Here is a 15,185-nt window from a genome sequence, read left to right as displayed (position 1 = left end):
AGATTTAAAATTATAGTGAAGGCTCCTGTGTACACAATATTGAAAACTTTCAGAAAAAGAAATGAATATACATGTAGGGAATAGTTTACAGTGTCTAAGGATAGATTACACTAGCTTAGACATTTATAAAACTTTTAATAAAGAAAAGTCCACGGCTCCTTGTATTCTGACTTGACTAGAACATGATATAAATATAAATATTGCCATAAAACATCATAAAAAGATGTACAAATTAAAGATAACTATAGTTTAAAGTATGTAGACTGTGGCGGTACACCTTTTCTGTTTCACCGCTCCCTCTCCCCGCACCCCACAACAACCGGCCCGCCACTCGCCAGTCCGCCGCGTTCCGCTTTAGGTAGTGTACGTGATTCGTTTTATATTTTTACACCTCCGCACAAAACTGTTAATCCACTAATTGTGACCAAAATATCTGTGCTGTGCTTTTGTGTTTGGGTCCATAAACTCGGTAAGTTATTATATCATCTCAATTGCCTAGAAATTCGCAGAAAAAAACCTGTCTCGTATCATTGGTTATGGTTGGCTTGTAAATAGTAGGTTGATTCTATCTTTACTTTCTACGTTCACGAAATAGGAAAATGTCAAAAGATTGTGCTTAGTAGCTAAAATTAAGATATTGAGATAACTGTTTTTAAAGTAAGGCAAGTCAATGTAAAACAGTCCTAAAACGAAGTTCGTTCGTAAAATCACGTGTCAAAATTTAAATTTCGAACGTACTTCCTTTTCGAATTTTACATATCAAAATATATTTAGGTATAAATCATTTTTAGATCGCTGTTATGGAACTATAATATATATATATATATATATATATATATATATTTTATAATATATATTCGTATGATTTACGTAGGGTAGTTATGAATAAAAAGAACTGTGGCTCCCATAATATATATAGAAATAGTACGATTATTTATTAATACCTAAAATGACGGTTCCTCGAAACAAGGATTGATTAATTTTTTTTAAGATGTATAGCAATATACGACATTGACAGGCAGGTAAATATCTTATTTAACATAAGTAATTGTCTGTTGGATGTTTGCTACCTGCAAAACTCCCACAAGCCTGGCAATTAGGTGTAAAATATGACAATGAATATAATTACTTTATACCTAACTACAGCTAGGGTTACCTACCTACATTTATGGATGTCAATTATCATCATTGCAGTTTGTACTTTATAAAAATTATGTTTGAATTGAAATGAATCTAACTTGCATTTCGAATATCATTCTATAATCTGTCAGTGCAGTGACATATTGTTGCTATGATTTTATGTTGGCAACTCTGCACCAGTGAGGTTTTCGTCAAATTACAATTTTACGACACCTTGCAAATACATTAGTATATTTGACTACATTCATATTTTAATTGTTTTTAGGAAAAACATTCGTTTCCTTTTGTATTCATATGCCGTTATCAAATTTATTACTTGCCACGAATAAGATCTGATCGTATACCGAGTGTTGATTCCCACAATTGCAGAATCTGTTAAGAATTATAGTTTTTGTCACGTACTACGCTTTGTAGTTGAAGCTGGCGGTGCCTATAAAACCCTTCAATACTCGTAAATTTAAATATTACTAAGATCGAAACATTGTTGGAATTAATTCATTGGTAAAAAAATTTTTTCTATCGCTACTGAAACTGCCAGTAATGGATCAATGATTTTAATTTTTCTTTAAAAAAATCTGCAATCCTTGAATGAGTATGCCAATAGAGAAAAGGTATCTTGGCTAACATCTCGGTAGTGTTACAAATCATACACTTTTAGTACAGTTTATTAACATTAAATTACAGAAGAATGGGCATTTTATTACAAACGTTTGAAACATGTTAATTTGCCTGGAATAATATTGGTCATTGTACTTCACAGGTACAGCATCATTGCACGTGCATTATTTGCAAACAATGGATGATGTTCGCTATTTGTTTATAATTATAAACATTTATCTGCTGTAATACACACTCTAATACATAACCATTATCGTTGAGTTTATTGAAAGTATTTCTATTTACATAAGTCGTTGAATGACTGCTGCTTACATTTGTAAATTATTTAGAAAGTAGCAAATTTTTAAATTTTTATGCTAACAAAGCGTGTCATACTAAGTTTATAGATATAAATCAAGTCCTCTAATGAAAAAACGAATTAAAACGTTTTTGGTTGGACAGATGTATATTAATAATTACATTAGCGGTATGTTATGCTCGTAAGTAAGGGTAAGATACAGAAACAATATATATAATAACTGAACTTAAATATATTGGATTCAGACCTCAGGAAGTCATAGTTTGCGCTGAATCGCGTTTCCGAATATAATTCCTAGAATCAACTTAGATGAATCTTAGATCGAACTGTCTGTTCTATTTTGCTGTTATAATTCAACACAGATTATGCGTCGATTGTAATTTATGACGGAAAAAAGACCTTGGCTCTTTACTCAATGCCAACCTTTTGTGTAACTAATTGTAGTCTATTAATTATTCAATCAAATTCAGTCAGTTATAAAGGCAATAAAAGTTTAAAACAACACCATAAAATGTTTTTTTATTATAAATAATAAAATTAAACTTTAATTAAATAACTGTTATATTAAGTTTTAAGTTGATGAGTTTTGAAATTCAAAAAACATATCTTGTGTGTATAATTTGATGTATTTTATATTAATAGATATATAATTTTATATATCTATTAATATAAAATAAATCTTTATTTTATTCAACCATTAGTAAAAACCTTTTGACTCATATATTCTGCACCTACCAGTGTAATATTTCCCAAAAGTTGTTAAATAGGCAGCTAATTCATTACAGTTCGGTGATTAGCACGTTCAGTCAACAAAAGGCTACATTCATATGATAAAAAAGTTTATGTATAATGTATAGTATTCGCGTGAAGTAAATAATTAATAATGAAAACAATAAATTACCCGAAGTATTGTTTAACAGAGACATTGCAATCAAGTATGCTTCTTATTGCATTATTGTTTAAAAATTAATAGAAATCTTACATTCGTGTCAAGAAATAGTTTTTATATTTTTACGAAATTCCAGTCTAATATCGCCTTGACATGAAGATATTTCACAACGTCTTGCAAAAAATGTAGGGTTTTATAGATTTACGAAATAGTATGTTAAAAATGCGGCACCCTGCTGCTTACAAGGGTCAGAGGTGGATTTGTGTCTTAATAACATGTCCAGGTGGGCTATTGCCACAACAATTGGTCATTATTTAATGTTATGCAGTGAAATACATTTACAAAAATGTATTTACTTATTAGTAAAACATATGTATTTATTCATATTGATTAAGATAATGATGTAAACTAAGCCTTAAGTGGCGTATAGGTGGTCAAAAAAGCGTTGGTCGGATATTATAGTCTCTGTATTCAGCACGCAATGGATGGAAGTGTCGATAAATAAATATGAATTTCAAAAGCTACAGGCCTATACTCAAGAGGAAGAATTCTATCCCTCACTAGTCCACTTAAATAAGTTGTTACCGTTTATATAATGTAACATTCTTATAACATAGAATAAACGTACGTAGTAGTAGTCACTAGTAGATGACCTTAATTATCTTTTTTTTTTTATAGAACAGGGGGCAAACGGGCAGGAGGCTCACCTGATGTTAAGTGATACCTTACTAAATTAAAACTGCTACGACGATCAGTTTCAGATCAGAATTACAGATTGATGGAAATACAGGGCATGATCATCTGTGGTTAACATTCTTTACTAAATTACTTACGTAATCGTCAACTTTTAGAGTCATCTAAAAAACCTGGCCGGCGATAAATCCGAGATAAAAAAACAGAGCTCATGTAAAAGAAGCAAACTGCGCAGCAATTAAGGTTTTTTGAAGGGTTTTCTACGTGCTATGACCTTGCTTCGTTCTTGAGACTTGAAAGGTATTCGATAAATTGTATTGAATATTGTCGAGAAGTTAACATTTCGTTTGTAATTCATTAAGTTGCGTCATCGTTTTCTTCCTTATTATGAGGTAAACAAAGTACGTAGTAAATAAAACAAACATGGTGGTTTGACAAATTATACCACCAACTTAAACAATCAAGTTATATATATATATAATATCAAGTTGATATTAGAAACATTTATATTATAAGAATTCATAACACATTAATATAAAGTTTGTACAATATTGATAACAATTTTAATTATAAATGGAAATCTAAAAAAACATATTAAGTATTATCAACAAAACAAGATATGGCTAAGATTAAATAGGACTGCGACTGCAACATAGTAGAGTCCAGTACCTACTTACAAAAGTAATATAGTATCATTCTTATCTTACTTTCCTCTTGAACATTAATAGATTCCAAAATTCAAAAATTCCTTTTTTTTTCCAAAAGTTGGATACCACGTGATTTATCTTCTACTTGGCTATCATTTTAGGTTATATCATTTAGGGTTTTAATAGATGAGCTATAATAATATATATGCTGGGTTCTGTCCAATAGCCAATGGTTAACGCACAAAGCGTACCTATATGTCTCCTTGGGTAGAATGCCTGGCGAACCCAGAGAGAAGGGCTTTGAAGTATGATTTGAATAGCAGAAGGCTTTGAGTGTCGACCCAGCCCCACAATCCCCGCATCAAGCTCCTACATCTATTGCGCAGGCTTGCGTAAGCGCATTTTTACGTCAACTCAAAATAAAACATGGCGAATGGTTTCATTCGATTATTCCCTGCGAAACAATAATTGTTCTGTGATTATAGGAATCGAAGCCTGAGAAAGCCTTAAAATGGTTAATAAAACAGGCCCCGTTACATGAATAACACCAATCTACATTAAGCAATAAATATTAAAGGTGAAAATGATTAAAATAAAAATGATGTAAATTTCAAAGAAGCACGTGGTGTGACCCGAAATACAATGTTTATGAGTTTGTTTATCCGTGTATACCTCGAAATTAATGTGTCAGATCAATGGATTGCAATGCACTTTTTGATTTATAAGCGTATAATTAAAAGGGATAAAATTAAAATATCAGTTTTGTTTGCGGGTCGCTACTTCGTTGTTAAAGAAAAGATGTTACATGACTTCTGTTGACTACCAATTACCGATGGCCCGATTAAAATACCGTCAATAACTCGTAATTCTGTCACATATTTCTCGAGCCCTTTGGCCTGAAATTTTCTTTTAAACCCGGGTGGTACAAAAAACAATGTAAATATATGTAAATTGTGGCATTTTGGTGAAAGTTCGATATATCACGATGTATTCCAGAGCTTCATGGCTCTTTGATTATGCTAAAATATTTACCTCTCAATTCAGGCGGTAAATTTCAGTATAAATTATATATTATAATAGCAGTTTACAACTAAAAACCCTAAATTAGCTAAAACCATACAGCCTATTCAATGGCTACTGACCCACAATTACTTCTAATAAACCAAACATAATTTATAGCTTGTACTAGAAAGCTAAATGGTAGAATAAATTCTGCTATCTACCTGATAACAATACTCTAAGAATATAGTAATACAAATTAGATACTGAGTTCTAGATTGGAATATTTATGACAGAGAAAGTCTTTGAAACTGACTGATATAGATTAATTTCAATTAGATCGGCTAATAGCTCTACGATAGTGTTTAGGTCAGGTATTTAGTTTGAATATATAATTGAACACCATTCCTGTATAGGAAAATTTATTTTAAATAAATAAGTACGTATTCCTATCCATTGGATACATGAGGTTCTCCTACAAGATTTATAGAGAAATCTAGAAAAGCATAGACAGTGCCTCTCCAAGTGGGGGGATTTGACAAAATAATTGAATATCGAGGATTTTATTAAGAATAATGAAACGTGAATTTATGTTAGCAGTATGACATGTACTTTAATGAAAACAACCCTATGTACGCAATTATTGCATTTTTTTCTCACATTCCAAAAATATAATAAAAACTAAGCAATGTTTCTCACAATACTGTGAAGTTTTCAAACAATGCACTTGCGCAATACGACATTGCATTGTTGCATTATACAACAGTTTAATTTATAACGTATCACTATAATGTTAAGGGTTATTTTTGTACGTTGTCTTTGTATGTAACTTTCGTCTTCATCAATTACAGCATGTGGCAGAAACATCAAGAAACTATGTCAGTCGATTGACATTAATGATGATTTCAACGAGGAATCATTTGATTCTTTTTAATTGCTCCTTACAAACTCGCGTTTAGTACGTCTTTTCTATAATATAATTATATTTAAAAATTTAATATGTTCTCAAAAAAATACGCAGTTCGAAGAAGCCTTTTATGGACATTGCATTATTTTTTATATATTGATAGAACGATGTTCTCAAGAGGGACTTCCTAATAGTTTTTATTACTTCTTTTTACATATTGCCTTGTGGATGTAAATGCTATATTTGTGTTAATAATCTAAGCCTACACGGTTTCAAGATTTGTTAACACTAAGTTTATGTAAAGGTCGTCGAAAGGTGTCATTCGCCCACAATGGCCAGTGTATGCGGAACAAATACGCCCACCCTTTCCGCTTTTTTCGATAAACCCAGGACATCCAGGTATTCTTATCAATTTGCTTTGACCTGTGGCTTTTTTATCATCTATGAGCGCCTCAAGAATGGTATGAATTGACGAATGAACACGAAGCTGTATGATATATTAACGTGTCTGAAGAATTTAATTCCAGCTAAGTTTATTGCGTGTTCTTGAATATACATATATATATATATATATATATATATATATATACTAAAATAATAAAGTTGTCTTATTTCCATCCTGAAAAGTTTCAGTTGGAGAAAAAAATCAATAAATTGTATATCATCCTTTTATTAGTTATATTTACAAATAATCTGACAAAATATGAATGCAATGATGCAAAGTAATATCATGAAAACTAAATCCATTACATTAAAAAAAACATGTATAAAATTATATAGCTTTATAAATATTCCATAAATTTATGTCAGCGGCGATAAGACGACAGGCGATCGTAAAATAAATTCTAAACATCGATAAATATGGATAAACCACATCGATTAGAATTTCATTAATTTGTAGGGTTTAAAAAAGAAACCCTATAAAGAAATTACAGAATATTACACGTTTATCAAGCTGATTTTACATTCGTTAAAACTTATTAAACATAAAGTCGATTGGATATATTATGTATCTTCGACTAAGATTGCAAATTTCAATTTATTTATAAATATGAGATCCCTAACTAGATGAAGCTTTTGCCCTTCAGTTTTTGTTATATTATAAATATAGTATAGTTTTAACTGGTGTTCGTCACTTTAAAAATTGCGTAAATTCTAAAAAAAAATTCTGTAAAAGAACTGACAGCATTCCTTTTAGTTCATTACAAAGCCACGGGGCAATATATCTGTATTTTTCATGTAAATAGGCTTAGCCGTTATTGTTTGATGCTTAAAAGATTAAATGCTAATTATGATCTTCCTTGAACGGAGATTATAGTATATACGAGAGTTTTACATAACTATAAGTTTTGCATTCACTAATCAGTTTTAGCTATGTAATCTGTTTATTCCCTATCTGTGTAAGTACGTCAAGTAGACGGAGACCATATCTTAAATTTATTAAAATAATGTTTTGAGATATTTTTAGAAGCTGTTTTTAGGTTAAAGCAATAAATAGTATGTAATTGTTTGTGATGTTAACTAAACTCAAATCGCGCCTTCAAATCCCGGCCAAGATCAATGGGTTTCATTCTATGTGCGCAATTAACACCAGCTTGTACTATGAAAGAAAACATCTGAAGAACTTCATATTTCGTAGAACTATATGTCAGATATAGAAGGCTGATCGCCGTAAAAGTTACCCTAATCCCACCTAGCTTGATAATCTCCTAGTCTGGATAGACTAGGTATCATAAACATACAATTAAAACATCTCAAGTCCAGGACCTGATGATGAACATTTCCGCCTTTGCTCGCCATTCCCATTTAATTACCGGTAAATATTTACCGGTAACCATTACCGGTATTCAGTTGTTTATATCCCAATGTTTCGGAGCCGTCTGGCGTTCGGCGTCAGCCAGGTGCTGCTATAATTAGCCCAAACATTCCTCTTCCATACGAGTTATTGCATCCTGTCGTTTTTAACTTTATGCCCACGTGGGGACATTACCTTTTTAACTGACGCCTTTTCCGTTTAATATTTTTGTATAAATCAATTTTGCTCGTTACATAACTGTTTAGGAATACATATACTCATTATATTTTAAGTCTATATAAAAATGAATTTATTCATATTGGTAACATTTACGTCAATATTAAAAAAGTAAGATCTAAATGGTTTTTATTACCCAAATCAAAAGCAACCAAGAAACTCTCTTCCAATCATGAGATGTTTACAATATTGGACAAGTATAAAATTCTCGTATATAAAATGTTTTTAACGAATTAACAAAAGTTCTTAGTTCTAATGTTGGAGTCGTAGTACAAAAGAATATACTTTAAAATAATTAATTTCAAAATTATACAAACTAGTTTAAAATATACAAGTCTACAGACGTTGTCCTGTATATACGTCTTTAATTTGAAAATTTCAAACTTTTTTTAATAAGCTAAAACATTCTGGACCATTTTGATGAAAATTATTATTCAAATGTTATGACAATATCTAACGATCCAGCACATGGTCTACAATAACACAATGATAACAAAACTTTTTTTAATTTGATCGCAGCGCTAACTGTCGGGACAGACTAAAATTAAAATTCGAATATTATTTAAAATTTGACAGTGCGATGGTAGCGCCGTCTGTCGGATCCAATGTAAAACATTCCAAAATCAACAACTACTAATTAATTAAAAAAACATTGTCCAGCGGACAAAATTGTGTATCTAAACCATTCTCGAATCTCCACGAACACACACAAAAAATTTCATCAAAATTGGTCCAGTCGTTTAGGAGGAGTTCAGTCACATACACACGCACACAAGAAATATATATATTAAGATGTTTAAAACATATCAAATCGTGTGTAAACTTATAAAGCTGGTGTAAGTTATTAAAATAATTAAAAGACTAGTTACCATAGTTGAACTGTCATTTTCATACAAAGGTTTATCCACGTACACCGAGCCGACCTACCAAGGATAGTGTGTATCTATGACTGTTTCAAACCGTCGATTGGTTAACACTTTTATCAATATTTGGATTAAGATGCCTATCTCAGATGGTCAAAAATGGAATGAGATAGGTAATTGGGTTTGGGCCTTAAGGGACTTCAAGAGAATCATCGCCATCACCTTAGTAACACGCAATTGCAAACCTGGTGTATTGTCATGTGTGCATAGGCGGTGGCAGCACCTAACTCTAAGTGCCTGTTGTATTCTTCTGTCTCGTCTTCAAAAAAACGGGTGTGTAACTTATGTACACGATTTAGAAGTTATAACTTCTTTGGCGTAACAAGATAGGAATCTTTTCAAAATTGTATTGTTTGTAGCAAAAAATTACACTCTCAATAGAAAAAAGGTATTTAATATATTGAAAGTTTTATTAAAACGTATTATCTAGTTATATAAAGTTTATTTAAATTTCACAAATAAACTTAACTGTTGACTATAGCTAACTTCAGGCTGTCGGTTTTTTTGTGACGGTGTGCGCGCGCATCGTTAAAATTTACTCTCATAATTTTTCCCTAACGCGCCTAAAGAAGTACAACTTAAAAGTTTATAGTGTTAGTTCATACTGTAAAGTTTTACATATTCATACCTATTTCTATTGTTTTCAACAACCTTCAGTAGTTTTAAATTAAAACATATTACTTCAAAATGTGGCGGAGAACGTGCTGAAATCAGCTTTCAAAATAACGTTCGAGGCGGATACTGTAAAAGCAAACAGTGCCAGCATAAAATAAACATATTTTCTTATAATTTATCTTCGATCATTATTTTCCTTCGCAAAGTTCAAGGTCAAGATGAGAATGACAAAGCGAATGACTAACAGAACGTCATGATCCAACGTGATTTATTTCTCGGTTACCTTATGTGATTTAATTTTCTTATGTCCTTATATAAGGCATTCCAAGACGGTGAAGCTTACTTATATTTTCCTATGTGCAATGTAAGCCAAGGATATTTGAAGGATAATATACCTACTGACTTATTAACAGTAACATTGTGTAATAGCCTATTCGTAAGATTGTTAAATGATCAATTGGAATTTTGTTAATTGTACGTATTTGTTGCGATACGCAACAACAAAGATGTTATAATGAAAGTCCGGCTAAAACGAAGGACCAATTTCAATAAGGTGACTCGATTTTTACGGAATTGACAAGCCCAAGCTCAAAATAAACACAGATGAAAACACAAATAGAAATAAAAATATGTAAAATTTTTTTACAAATTTTTAGTATAATTATTAATTGTTAATATTGATCACGTACATAAAATTTTGAAAAAGATATTGGGACCTTATCTGCATGTTAATATTTGATATAATCGCTTGCATTTTAATCTATGATATAATGCACTCTAGAATTCCACGAAGGAATAAATTACTCAGATATTCTTGTCATAATTTTAATTGTATTGTTTACTAAGAGGGCGTGGATAAACGTGCATACTTGTAATCCAAGTGAGAGGTGATCGCCAAGGTCGACTTATTCCACTTTTGTTATAAATCTACACATTCATATATAATTTACTAGCGACCCTGCAAAAAAGGGTTCCCAAAATTAGTATGTGGAAAGACACAATAGAAGAATCTATTTGGTTTTATTTGGATATTGCTTTGTTTTTATAGGTATTTAAATATAATTAAGTAATTAAAGGCAACAATTTCATACACTAAATAAATCTATAACAATGCGGATCGTTGTAATTTTAATTTAATAGGCAAAATGTAAAATCTTTTGACAAATAGAAACTATGGCAATAACTTATAAAATATTTGATTAATATAATGTAAGTTGCCCAGTCCGGCAAACCTTCTTGAATGAGCTCTCTTGGGTAGACTGCCTAGCGAACCCCGAGGGCCCATCTTAAGGGCGTGTGAAGGGCTGAGGTGTTTTTAGTGGGTCTCGCTACTCCTCTGAATAGCAGAGGGATTTGAGTGTATTCCCACTGTTCCCACGTCTATTTCAACATTCTTGATGCGGGCCTGCGTAAGTGCATTTTCATTAAAAAAAAAGTCCTGCAAACCTACATACGTACGGCCCCGGTACTACATTCTGGTATTAATGAATTTAAAATCGAGAAAAATAACTTTATGCCAATCAAAATTGTGAAATGTTTTTGCAGAACTTAAATTAAGTGAAGACAAATGTTAACTTCCTGGTTTGTAAATATAATAAAATGTAAGAATTACGTTCACATGCCACGGCGCAAGGTCATTAAGAAATTAATTTATATAATACTAGCGGATCCGACAGACGTTGTCCTGTCTACACGTCTTTAATTTCAAAATTTCAATTTTTAATAAGCCATTTTGATGAAAATTATTATACAAATGTTATGACAATATCTAACGATCCAGCACATGGTCACACACGATGTAACACAATGATAACAAAACTTTTTTTAAATTTCGGGACAGACTAAAATTAAAATTCGAATATTATTTAAAATTTGACACTGCGATGGTAGCGCCGTCTGTCGGATCCAATGTAAAACATTCCAAAATCAACAACAACTAATAAATTGAAAATTAATTAAAAAAACATTGTCCAGCGGACAAAATTGTGAATCTAAACCATTCCCAGATCCCCTTGAACACACACAAAAAATTTCGTCTAAATCGGTCCAGTCGTTTAGGAGGAGTTCAGTCACATACACACGCACACAAGAAATATATATATTAAGATTAACGTCACTGAAAATAAACTGAATAGTGAAATAAACCACTTGAAATCGTTTGCGATGATTCAGCGTATGAACCTATGCATTGTTTAGGATATTTTTGTATACTGACACAGACATAATTCTCTGTTTTCTCTCGTTTAATTTAAATGAAAATATGTGTTATGCATTCCGCATGAGTATTGAGAGGTATATTATAAAAGGCTTTTCAAGATATAACACAAACAACCTGTCATTGTAGGTTTTTATAAAACATTTAAATTTTAAATAGTTGTTTATATAGCAGCTATTTCTTAAATACTTTTTGGTTAAATAAAAAAAAACACTCAAACATACAAATAGATATAATAAATAGGTATTTTAATCTCAAATTATCAGTGAGATAATTACTTTTTAAATTACAATTCACGTGTTGAAAACATTAAGGGCATTTATTTGTAGACGCAAACGAAAAAAAATAATATGATATAAAATAACATTCTTTTATTTAAGTAGTAAAGTAAAACTCAAACTCAAATCTTTATTGCATTCCTTATATAAATATTTTACACGTTATAATTTATTACAATAAGGACCTTGGTTAGGCACAGCAATGTTGTGGGAGGGCTCCACCATAGTTAATACATTTCTATTCTTACAAGATACATTATTTATTTGAACTTAACTTTTATAAAAGAAATTAAAGTCTATCGGTCAGATACTCATAGGTCAGGTAACATTGTATTTCATTTAAATGATGATTACTTTATTATATTCTTAGGTATCTTTTAACTGCCATTTAAAGTTTAGTTTGAAGAAGCGTAACGCGAAAAAAAAGCTTAAATTATTTATATTATTAAACATGTTAAGCCAAAAAAAAGAATAATCTAGAATATCATAGAAATAATCCAAAGTTAATGTGAGAAATCCTAAACAATGTTGTACGGAAGGCACGGCTCATCGGTCTAATGACCATCCAGCTTAAAAGACCTCTGTTCTCCCATATAAAACATCTGAAAGTTCGACAAGGCCGGTAGTAACCGAGACTGTGCAGCTCTTACTTTCCTGGTGGTCCGCTTCCTATGAGATTACGTTAAACCATGGGAACTAAAAATACATTAATATTTTCTAGGAATTTATAGTGATTGAGCGTGTTACGTAGTCGTTAAACTATGAAAAATCGCGGTAAATGTACCTTAAATTAACCTTATTCTACAATAATTATTTTTAAGAAATGGTTACAGCACAAATTATCATAACATTTGTTTTTTTTTTTAATTTTTTTGTAATTAAATAAGTAACGTTGTGTGTGTTGTTTGTACTATTTCCGTATATTATATATTTAATAACTTATTAAAAAATCATTATTTTCAATCTCTTTTAGAATATGTATATATAGCTAGACAAGCTTTTCATTTGTTGTTTAATAATAATTGAATATGTCGACTATTCGCACAACATGCATATATAGCATGAATAAATTGACAGTGGGCATTTTATTCATGCTAAATCTCAGTCTTAATAATCATACTTAAAGACAAAACTAGGATGGGAAAGTATAAAACAAGTAGCGCGTGTCATGAGGAGCTAGGACAAAGGCTTAGGGCTTTTTCATTTCGCGTTTTCAATCTAACTTCAGTCCTGACAAAGCCTTCTCAGAACAGCTGTTAGGCACGTACCTCTTACGATTAACTCAAACGAAATTCAGTTTTATTTCCACGCATTAGGGTCGGTTTTAATTTACCACATATTAATGATAAGGTATTGTTGGAGTCAGCCTTTGAGACTGTCTCGAGTGCATTAAAACGTTGAGAGACATGTTTTGAAGTTTAAATTGTTTTTCTTGTTTATGAATACGTCTTTTGTTCTGAAATGGAAATTAGTTCTATTTAATTACTAGCAAACACGGTGTAGAATTTTGAATGTATATTTATTCGATCGATACCTTGAATATGTTGATGAGTAAAATTTATAACTATTTCTTAGTTTAGACGTGAAAGATGCCTTGATACAGATATTTAAATAACCGTATGTGAACCGTAACAGGACGGCTGGCAGATGGGAAACATCGAAATTAGTTTGTGTATAAAAGACAGATTACGACAGGAACTAAATAATATGGCATAATAAAAAAAAATTATTTTATCAGAAAATTATAGCTGTTCATTTAATAAACTGCGTCAACTCAAAAAGAGTGGCCACGCCAACAGTCGGTTTTACGCGCGGCTATAGATTTTTACATCAAAAATTTAATATTCACTTTAGGCGTGGAAGCAGAACAGTCATTTCCATCACAACTACCTACTTGCAACGTTTGCAGTAATAAATCGTAGAAAAAGTAATATAGTAGGCGAAAATACTAATTAAAGTTCGATTCCTGACGAAAAAAATGGTTGAGCACACAACATTTGCTTGCTCTTGAAAAATATGAACAGCCTCAGATAAGTCTGTCCCGTGCCTATTACGTGAGTAATGGTTATTATTAAAGCTAAATTATGAAATTTATTTATAATCGTTTAATTTTAAGTTCCCAGCTAACGTTGTGAGTAAGAGGCTTTCAATTCGGGACCGACACAAGGACATTTTGAAACGCAGTATGCATAGAAATGCATTTGTGCTTTGCATCGTTAATGTCGCAATGTCCATCTAAAAGTAATTTTATTACTCAAAGACAAATTATTTATTACTGTATATTTTATGCTTTTATGTGCGAATATCAATATCTCTCTTGATAATTTTAAGTGAGATTATTGAATATGAATTGTATTGGCGTCTTAATTCTTCTGTTTTAGGGTGTATTTTGCAATGGAGATAAATTTAAAGTAGTGTATCAGTCATGCTAACATAAGGTCTTTTGCCCCCTATTACATGAAAGTTTATTCTTAAGTTAAACTTAAATGTTAAAAAAAGATAGTTAAGGATTCTCTATCGATATAATATACAGCAATTAGCTCAAGAATTGTTTAAGGTATTTTTTTCTTTATCATAAAATAGTTTCATTCAGAAATGTGTTCGCATCAAACAATTCTACAATATTTAAAACAAATATAGCAAATTAATAGTATTTCATATTTATTTTTTCATTTTATTTATTCAAGTTTCAATAGTTTCGAGTGCTGTGGAACTGTCATTTGAAGGGATCATTTATGTAGAATGCGAAGTGCTATGAATATTAAGGGTAATGGTAATGCCCTTAAACAATTGGGCTCGGCGCATTTGTGAAGAGCTTTGTTTAACATGATTGCAAATTCTAATTGCGCATTTGTATCAGCAATGCATCCGTATACTTTACATATATAATTGCTTCTTTTACTTTAATAACACAGTAATTGATATTTTTAA

At 31.1% G+C, this 15,185-nt stretch overlaps 1 protein-coding gene across 4 annotated transcripts in view; it reads left to right on the top strand.

Annotated features, from left to right (window-relative positions):
* Nucleotides 1-338: 338 nt before the first annotated feature.
* LOC110995696 (LIM domain only protein 7) overlaps nt 339-15,185 on the top strand; it is a 98,612-nt gene continuing 83,765 nt past the window's right edge. For all 4 annotated transcript variants that reach the window (XM_022262982.2, XM_022262985.2, XM_022262984.2 and 1 more), the window contains exon 1: nt 339-469. The gene's annotated coding sequence lies outside the window, so the exon portion shown is untranslated. The remainder of the gene's footprint in view (nt 470-15,185) is intronic.

Source organism: Pieris rapae, chromosome 6 (genome assembly GCF_905147795.1).
Source record: "Pieris rapae chromosome 6, ilPieRapa1.1, whole genome shotgun sequence".
Lineage (NCBI taxonomy): Eukaryota > Metazoa > Arthropoda > Insecta > Lepidoptera > Pieridae > Pieris > Pieris rapae.
This window is presented reverse-complemented; position numbering and strand designations above follow the sequence as displayed.